Below are 8,988 nucleotides of genomic sequence, written 5' to 3' on the forward strand. Positions count from 1 at the left end.
GATACAAGGCGATGAACACAAGACAAGCTACAGTTGACAAGATGTTATGGCTGATTATGTGAGGGATTTGATTCATCTAAAAGCATGTGGCGAGTTCTTTCTGTGTTCAACCCACAGCTGGGCACTAGGGATACAAGAGAGAATAAACAAATAAGAGTCTTGTCAATCGGAAGAAAAACCATAAGCAAGTAAGCAAACAAAATAATTAACCAACTGTATTTGTTTCCTAGGTAACAACTTTCACAACTAGATGGCTTGAAACAACAGAAATGTATTATCTCCTGGTTCCCGAGGTCAGCAGTCTGAAATCAAGGTGTTGGTAGAGTCGGTTCTTCTGGAGGCTCTAGACCCTTCCTCACTCCTTCCAGCTTCTGGACACTGCCTGCAATCCTTGGCATTCCTTAGCTCCAATATTTGCCTCTATCAGATGCCTCAGATGTATTCTTCCAGGTGTCTGTCCAAGTACAAATTTCCCTCTCTTTATAAGAAGGGCAAATTTCCACCATGTTGACATTCCATAGTTCCCCTGGTGGCTCAGAGTCCTGATGAGATGGGCAGAGAAGACCACAGCCCCAGCATCCCCACTTGGGCAAAGTACTCCAATCTGCAGGGATGTACAGGGCTGTCCATTCAGAGTGACAAGAGAACATTCCAAAGCCCCCTTTGCAGTACATTGCTGAACTGAGAGGTCCCCTGCTCATCTCTAGCTATAATTCTGACTCCATATTGGATCTGTTTCTTTTACTTTACCCTTTGTCTTCCATTGCTTTTGCTGCAAGTTAATCACCAAAGGGATATTGCCCATAAGATTAAATCATACGTAATGGCCTATCTCTGAGAATCTTGGCTCCCGTGTAATGAATGTTAAGCTAAAATACCTTTGTTGTGCTCGCTTCGGCAGCACATATACTAAGATTGGAACGATACAGAGAAGATTAGCATGGCCCCTGCGCAAGGATGACACGCAAATTCGTGAAGCGTTCCATATTTTTTTGTGATTGTATTTACCCTTCCTTTGTAAGCATCAAGGGATTGGGGTGGTGGGTTTGGACACATACACATGGGGTATAAAAGATTTTCACAAATGCTGGTCGGGGCCCTTGGCTAAGAGGAGACTCTGCCTTGGGCCCGCCGGTGTAATAAACTCACTCCACTAAAAAAAAAAAAAAATACCTTTGTTACCTTATAGAACACCTCCTGACCAGGTCCACATGTGAACGACTGTAAGAAGGAAGAAATTAAGACATCTCTTCCAGAATCTAACCAGAATCAGGACTTTACCTCCTCCCCTTTTGTATAAAGGAAGCCTGAATTCTAACTCAGGAAAGATGGTTCTTTGGGACACTTGTTGTTGTTCCATCATTAAGTCATGCCCAACTCTCTGTGACACTAGTTCACCGTCTTTCAGTTTTCTGGCTTTCTGAATAAGCTGCTATTCCTTGCCCCAACAACTCATCTCTCGATTTACTGTCCTGTCACAGGGCAAGCAATAGGAGCTTGCACTCAGTAACACAGACAGTAGCCCAAAGAGGCCAGAAGCCATTACTTACAAGCAAACTTTCCCTCTGGAAGCTTCCATCTGTCAATCACTTACACCCAGAAAACTGTCATTAGCGAATGTTCATGCCACCCCCAACCTGACCTTACTGCCCTTGGTTTCTCCAGGTTGGGCCTCAGAGGGGGATTTGATTGGGCAACCTCTCTGCTATGACCTCTACCTGCTTTGTTTTTAAAAAAATGAATCAAAGGACTTCCCTGGTGGTCCAGTGGTTCAGAATCTGCCTTCCAATGCAGGGGACGTAGGTTTTATGCCTGGTCTAGGAACTAAAACCCCACATGCCGGGGGGAACCAAGCCCTTGAGCCGCAGCTAAGCGCCCCAAAGTGCCACAACTAATACCTGACACAGCCAAACAAATAAAAATAAAATGAATTTTAAAAATGAATCAAAAGGTTGAGGACCTTAGGGGCAAAATTCCAGCTTAAGGACCTGGATTCAAAACTCTGGTACCAGGACCTGCTCAAGCTATATAGCTTTCATTGAGTCCCCTGGTCTCTCTGAGAACCTCTTGGGTAAAATCAGAATAATGAAATGCCCGGCTGCAGGGCACTGGAGGCTTTCGTGAGCTAGGTAGGAAGGCCCCAGCACCACGGTGGCCAGCACTGGGTCAGGTCATTCGTGCAGACAGCCAGGCAGCCAGCGGCTGTTATGATACTGCTGCACCCCTATTGATTCCCTGCTTCCCACATTCTGAGTGTTAGCAGCTGTCTTGGCAATAACTGGTGCTGTGTAAATGAGGAGGCAGGCCTGGCTGACAGTGTCCACCCCAACCCCTTCAATGCCCAGTACCCCCTGGGTGAAGCCAACTCAGGATGGACATGGGGCATAACATGGGGCCACTGGGACATGGGGCATAACAACTCTTTCTTTCAGAAGCAGGAGGAGTTTTCAGAACATGGCCTGGAGGGTCCTGGGTAGGCTCTGGGCAACGCCCCGAGGCTCTGGGGCTCAGCCGTGGAACAGACAGAGCCCTCCACCAGCCAGGTGTCAGCACCCATGAAGTCAAGACTGCATGGGCGAAGCGTCCGTCCACCTGGGTATTTTTCAAGGAAGCCACATCCAGATGGGAAAGGGCAGAGGAAAGATTCCTGCATGATTCACGGACCAATGGCAATTTCCTGCCTGCCTCTGGAGTGAATAAAAAATAAGTGAAAACGTACAGTTGAAGCAAAGCTTTTGGGTCTGTGGGGATTCTGCAGTGAACTAAAGAGGCTTGAGGCTAGCTGAGTCATCCATGTGGGTGAACATTTTGTCCTGTCTGCAAAACAAGAGCAGAGCTCCAGAGAAGGGGCACGCCGATGGGATTCAATGTTCGCCCCGCAGCAGGCTCCAGGAGGAAGACTCTAAACAGCATCATGGTAGCTTTCCATTGCCACTATCTAGAAGAACTGGGGGGAGAGATGGTGAATTTCTCATCCAAAGATAGCATCTCTCTATATCCTTTGATCTTTATAAATGAAATGATTTGCTTCAAAATAATACAGAGCAACTGAAAAGGGGTAGGAGGATAGATTAGACTCACCACTCTGAGTGGATGGGCCACTGGGACACGGGGCATTTTTTTTTTAAACTACTAAACAATTGTTGTTTTTAAATAATAAAAAGAAGAACTTCCCTGGTGGTCCAGTGGCTAAGTCTGCACGCTCCCAATGCAAGGGGTTTGGATTCAATCCTTGGTCAGGGAACTAAATCCCACATGCCACAACTAAAGGCCACATGCCACAACTAAAGGCCCCGCATACTGCACCTAAGACCCAGTGCAACCAAAAAAAAAAAAAGTTAAATAAATAAATGCAAGATTTTAAAAATATAATATCCCAGGCCCAATATGTATCAAAAGGCTTTTTATAGTCCATATTCTTTCACCAGAGCTTCCCTGGTAGCTCAGTTGACTAAGAATCTGCCTGTAATACAGGAAATCCCTGTTCAATTCCTGGGTCGGGAAGATCCCCTGGTAAAGGGAATAGGCTACCCTCTCCAGTATTCCTGGGCTTCCCTGGTGGCTCAGATGGTAAAGAATTTGCCTGCAATGTGGGAGACCTGGGTCCGATCCCTGGGTTGGGAAGATCCCCTAGAGGAGGGCATGGCAACCCACTCCAGTATTCGTGCCTGGAGAATCCCCATGGACAGAGGAGCCTGGCAGACTACAGTCCATGCAGTCACAAAGAATTGGACATGACTGAGTAACTAAGCACAGCACAGCACTTTCTTTCACCAAGCAGTTCCACTTTTAGGAATTTAGCATAAAGAGATGCACTGCAGATTAGTAGAAAGATTTGTGTCATTTATAACAGCTGAAAACAACCAAGATGTCTAGCAAAAAGAGACTGCTTAAAGTTACTTATGGGATACTAAGCAGCTGTCTTTTTAAAAAGGATAAGAAAATAAATAATAAACTAAGAAAAAATATCTGTACTTTAAGTTACAAAAAAATAGTTTCTCTGACAGGTAAAAAGCCCCTGCAGATTAACAATTCACACACAAAAAAAGGAAAAGAATATAAAAAAAAGTGTGTGTGTGTATTTACACAGTTAAGCAAAGATCACAATTTGTAACATATCTAAATATAGCTTCCATGAAGGAAATTGAACAGTATTCATAGATAATACTTGTATCTATAGCAATATATATTGCTAAATTGACCCAGCAATGCCAGTTACAGCAATTTATTCAACATACATAAAACAAAGGATGAACAAGCTTTTTTACTACAGCACTGTTTGTGATAGGAAAAGACTGGAAATAACCTAAATGTCTAATAGTAGGAGATTAAGTAAATATATTGAATGAAATTAACAGAAGAAGCATAAACAGGGACCTAAAGTGACCATGAGAACATGAACACCTGGCCCATTCAGAATCCTAACCTGACCCTGAGATTCCACAGGGAATGACTTTGGGTTGAAGCCAGTCTTTTCTAGACTCCAAGGGGCGGAGGGACTCCAAATAGCATCTTGCTTGCTTGCTTGCTAAGTCACTTCAGTTGTGTTTGACTGTGTGTGACCCTATGAACTGTAGCATAGCAGGCCCCTCTGTCCATGGGATTTCTCTAGGCAAGAACACTGGAATGGGTTGCCATGCCCTTCTCCAGGGGATCTTCCTGACCCAGGGATCGAACCCGCAATTCTTACATCTTCTGCATTGGCAGGCGGGGATGTTACCACTAGCACCACCTGGGAAGCCCAAATAGCATCTTGGGGACATGCAAATCCTGAAGTCGATTTTCATATTCTAACCTGGAAAGATGGCCACAAGACACTATTAAGCTGGGGTGGGGGGTGGTGAATTACAGAATATATATATACATACATACATAGTATTAATGCATGATCTCATTTCCATCTAAAATTTAAATATCATGTATCACGTTAGTATACACATAGGAAAAAACTGGAAGAGGATACACCAAGCCATGAAAGCAGTTAAGTGCCTACCACGTGCTAAGTGCTGAGAACTTACAGACAAATAGGGAATCAGAATGTCAATTCCACAGAGGAAGAGAGATTGGCTGTTCTGTTCTTTGTTTTAGCTCTAGTGTCTGGCACTTAATATGCATGGAATGGAAGGAAGCAAGAGAGAGAGGGAGGAAAGATGGGAGGGAAGAAAAGAAGAAAAGAAAGGAGGGAAGAAGGAAGGGTGGGAAGAAGGGAGGAAAGGAAAGAGCCCCAACTCCCCCATTGCCCACAGTTGCTCACAGCCTAGTGTACACACAGGTGTGAGCCAATGAGACAGGGCAGAGCAGAGAACTCTGGGAGAATAGGGCTCTGAGCTGCTAGGGCCTTTGCATAAACTGTCTCTTATCCATATATCATGCATGCGAGAATAGTCACTTCAGTCGTGTCTGACTCTTTGCAACCCCACGGACTGTAGCCCTCCAGACTCCGCTGTCCATGAAGATTCTCCAGGCAAAAATACTGGGGTGGGTTGCCATGCCTTCCTCCAGAGGATCTTCCCTACCCAGGGATGGAACCCACGCCTCCTATGTCTCCTGCATTGCAAGCAGATTCTTTACCCGCTGAGCCATCAGGGAAGCTTCATCCATCACCACGCTTTCAACAACAGAGAAATCAGTTGTAAAGTCACAGGCACAGAGCCCGTTTTAGCTTATCCAGCTGCTGGGAACCTCTTCTTTAGGGGCAAGCTTGGTTCCGTAAATGAGAACCAGATTATCCAAACTGCTTTGGGGCCCGGGTGCTGGTAATGAATGCCTCCAAACTGGATTTTAGAGAGCGAGAAATTCTTGGGAAATGAGGCATTTTGTCAGTTGCTGAGAGACTGGCCTCAGATGACTCAAAGGTGACACCTAAAGTCACTATGGGGAACTACACAGGAATCCTAAATAATGTTTCCGGGAAGAGAGGGAGCCTCCCTGGATCCTTGACTTTCATCCTTTTCTAGTTAGCTCTGTGAGGTTCTCGAAGGAGAAGCCATGCTAACTAGGGAGAGCTTGCCAGGGTTGTATGAAAAGATCCTCTGACTCAAAAACCCGCCTGAAGTGAAATGAACACATCCTTGGCCACAGGGTGCTATAGTTTTTCTCTGTCCAAATAAGCTGGTGATGATTTCATGACTACATTCTTCTCTGATTCCTTTTTTTTTTTTTTTTTTCAGAAAAATTCACATTACTATCAAATAGAACACATAATTCAACAAGCTGTCAGATTATCTAAAAAGAATGACCGCAAAAAATGTCACAAATAAGACCTTTTATTTGTCGCCATTAAACGTCTGAACTTTAAAAAAATTCTTGGAGAGGTGGCTCATATCCATCAGTTTGTCCAGCTTTAGTACCTGTCTCATGCCCAGTAGCTTTTCCAGAACTGCTACCTTCACCGTGTAGCTCCATGAGTTTTTCTAACTCAAATTTGGGCTTCCGCATTTTTACTTCTCTAACAGATACATCATGGAATGGAAAGGTTGGCAAGAATTTTCTATGCTTTTCCCAATGCTGTCTGGAGTCAATGTACTTTTTAAATTATTTATTAATGTATGTAGTTTTGGCTGTGCTGGGTCTTCATTGCTACACTCAGGCTTTCTCTAGTTGCAGCGAGTGGGGGCTACCCTTCATTGTAGCGTGTGGAGTTTCTCATTGTGGCGGCTTCTCGTTGCGGAGCAGAGGCTCTAGGTGCACGGGCTTCAGGAGCTGCAGAACATGGGCGTCAGTAGTTGCGGCTTATGGGACTCCAGAGTACAGGCTAGGTAGTTGTGGGACATGAGCTTACTTGCCCTGCAGCACGTGGGATCTTCCCTGACCAGGGATCGAACTGGTGCCCCCGCATTAGCAGGCAGTTTCTTATCCACTGCACCACCAAGGAAGCCCTGGAATCAATTTATTGACCACCTTTTTCAAGTCATTTATCTACACCACTCGGGCCATGATTTCCATCAGCCTCTTGCAGGTCTGGTGGACCTGTTGGTGCTGGGCATAAGAGACTTCCAAATCTGATTGATGTATTTTTTAGTAAAGCCCACACAGAACAGAAGATGCAAATAACCATCAATAGTCTTGACATCAACATGAGCTTCAATCATGGTCTGCCATTTTTTTAACCATGGAGCATATTTTGTCACTGATGAGATCCAGGCCATGGAAATTAGGCAGTTTTTGCCCTGAACATCCTCAGTAATGAGCAGTGCAACTTCATCCTCCTACAGATCGACAAGGGTCACTTCAAAAACACAACCCTTGAGGCCATCAGATATGATTTTGGTTCCTTGAGGTCTTGTGACAAATGTTTTCCCAATATTTCTTACATTGAACACAGCTGGTGCTTTCACATCATACCAATCTTTCTTAAAAATGGGTCGACCACTTTTATCTTGGCTCCCTTTTTACCACCTTTCATAAGGCTCTTGTTCTTGTCGACTGCCACGGTGCTGCTCAGGGAGCCAAAAGACTGATTCTTTTCTGACAGTATTTGCTTAATGACAATTGCCCTTGAATAGCAGGAACCTAAAACCTTTCTGGAGACTAACATTTGAGGAGGGCCCTTCAGTCAGTTACTGTGTTGGACCTCACAGAGTCCTGCTCCAATCAGGGCCACTATGGTGGAGGCATTTCCCTCCATAAACTGGAGCAACCTCTCTTATATTAAAGGTGGAAAATCAGAAGCCACCATATAAATATATATATATGGGTTTCCCTGGTGGTTCAGATGGTAAAGAATCCACCGGCAATTTGGGAGACCTGGGTTCAATCCCTGGGTTGGAAAGATCCCCTGGAGGAGGAAATCGCCACCCACTCTAATATTCTTGCCTGGAGACTCTCTGTGGACAGAGGAGCCTGGCGGGCTACAGTCCAGGGGGTCGCAAAGAGTCTGACATGACTGAGTGACTAAGCACACAGCACTGCAGACATTCAGATCCAGGTAGGAATCTGCTCAGTCTCTTACCAGCTGTGTAGCCAGGGACACATTCCCTCATCTCCCTGAGCTTCAGCTTCCTTGCTTGTAAAATGGAGATGATTAAACCTATTTTGCAAGATTGCTGTGTAGATGAAATGAGATGTCATATGCTTGGTAAGTGTTAATATTATTTCCATTGTGGGTATTAATAATATTTACTGAGTCTTTATTAATTCTTACTAAGCCTTTGATACACACTGCCTTTTTAATCCTTACAACAACCTTAAGAAGTCGCTAATATTTCTATCCCAATAGGACAGGAAAAACTGAGGTCTGGAGAGAATGGTCAAAGTCATGTACTAATACGTGGCCAAAGTGAGATTCAAATCGAGGCCACCAATAGCAGAGTGCCCACAATGAATCACTATTCTATAGTGGCTGCTGTATGCAATCATTTAGGAGACCCTTCAAGATTGAATATACTCATTACAAAATGGGCAAAGGATCTGAACAGATATTTCCCCAAGGAAGATATACAAACAGCCAATAAGCACAAGAAAAGATGCCCAACATCATTAACCATCAAGGAACTGCAGATCGAAACCACAATAAGGGCTTCCCTGGTGGCTCAATGGTAAAGAATCCACCTGCCCGTGCAGGAGACATGGGTTCGATCCCTGCTCCAGGAAGATCCCACCTAATGCAGAGCAACTAAGCCTGTGGGCCACAACGACTGAAGCCCAAGCGTCCGAGAGGCTGAGCTCTGCAACAAGAGAAACCACCACAGTGAGAAGCCTGTGCACCACAACTAGAGAGAAGCTCCTGCTCGCTGCAACTAGGGAAAAAAGTCTGCATGCAGCAATGAAGACCCAACAAGGCCAAATGAATAAACACATAATAAACATTTTTTTAATTTGACATATAAGTAAGTTTTAAGACCTTTGTATTTGGCACATAGCTCACACATATCTAGTAATCCTTACTTAGACACACATCACAATTTTTATTCTAAGAAAGCAGAGTTCATGGACCAGGTCCCAGGAGAGATGCCCGTTGAAAAACTAAGAACTCACCCAACTCATTCT

General features: G+C 44.6%; 1 non-coding gene and 1 pseudogene across 1 annotated transcript; one reads left to right on the forward strand and one right to left on the reverse strand.

Annotated features, from left to right (window-relative positions):
* Window positions 1-885: 885 nt before the first annotated feature.
* On the forward strand, window positions 886-992 carry LOC122433686. The gene has a single exon (XR_006267169.1). It is a non-coding gene; the product is annotated as a U6 spliceosomal RNA (small nuclear RNA).
* Window positions 993-6,294: 5,302 nt separating this feature from the next.
* On the reverse strand, window positions 6,295-8,985 carry LOC122433527 (annotated as a pseudogene).
* Window positions 8,986-8,988: the final 3 nt, after the last annotated feature.

This window comes from Cervus canadensis, chromosome 32, assembly GCF_019320065.1.
Source record: "Cervus canadensis isolate Bull #8, Minnesota chromosome 32, ASM1932006v1, whole genome shotgun sequence".
In the NCBI taxonomy this organism is placed as follows: domain Eukaryota; kingdom Metazoa; phylum Chordata; class Mammalia; order Artiodactyla; family Cervidae; genus Cervus; species Cervus canadensis.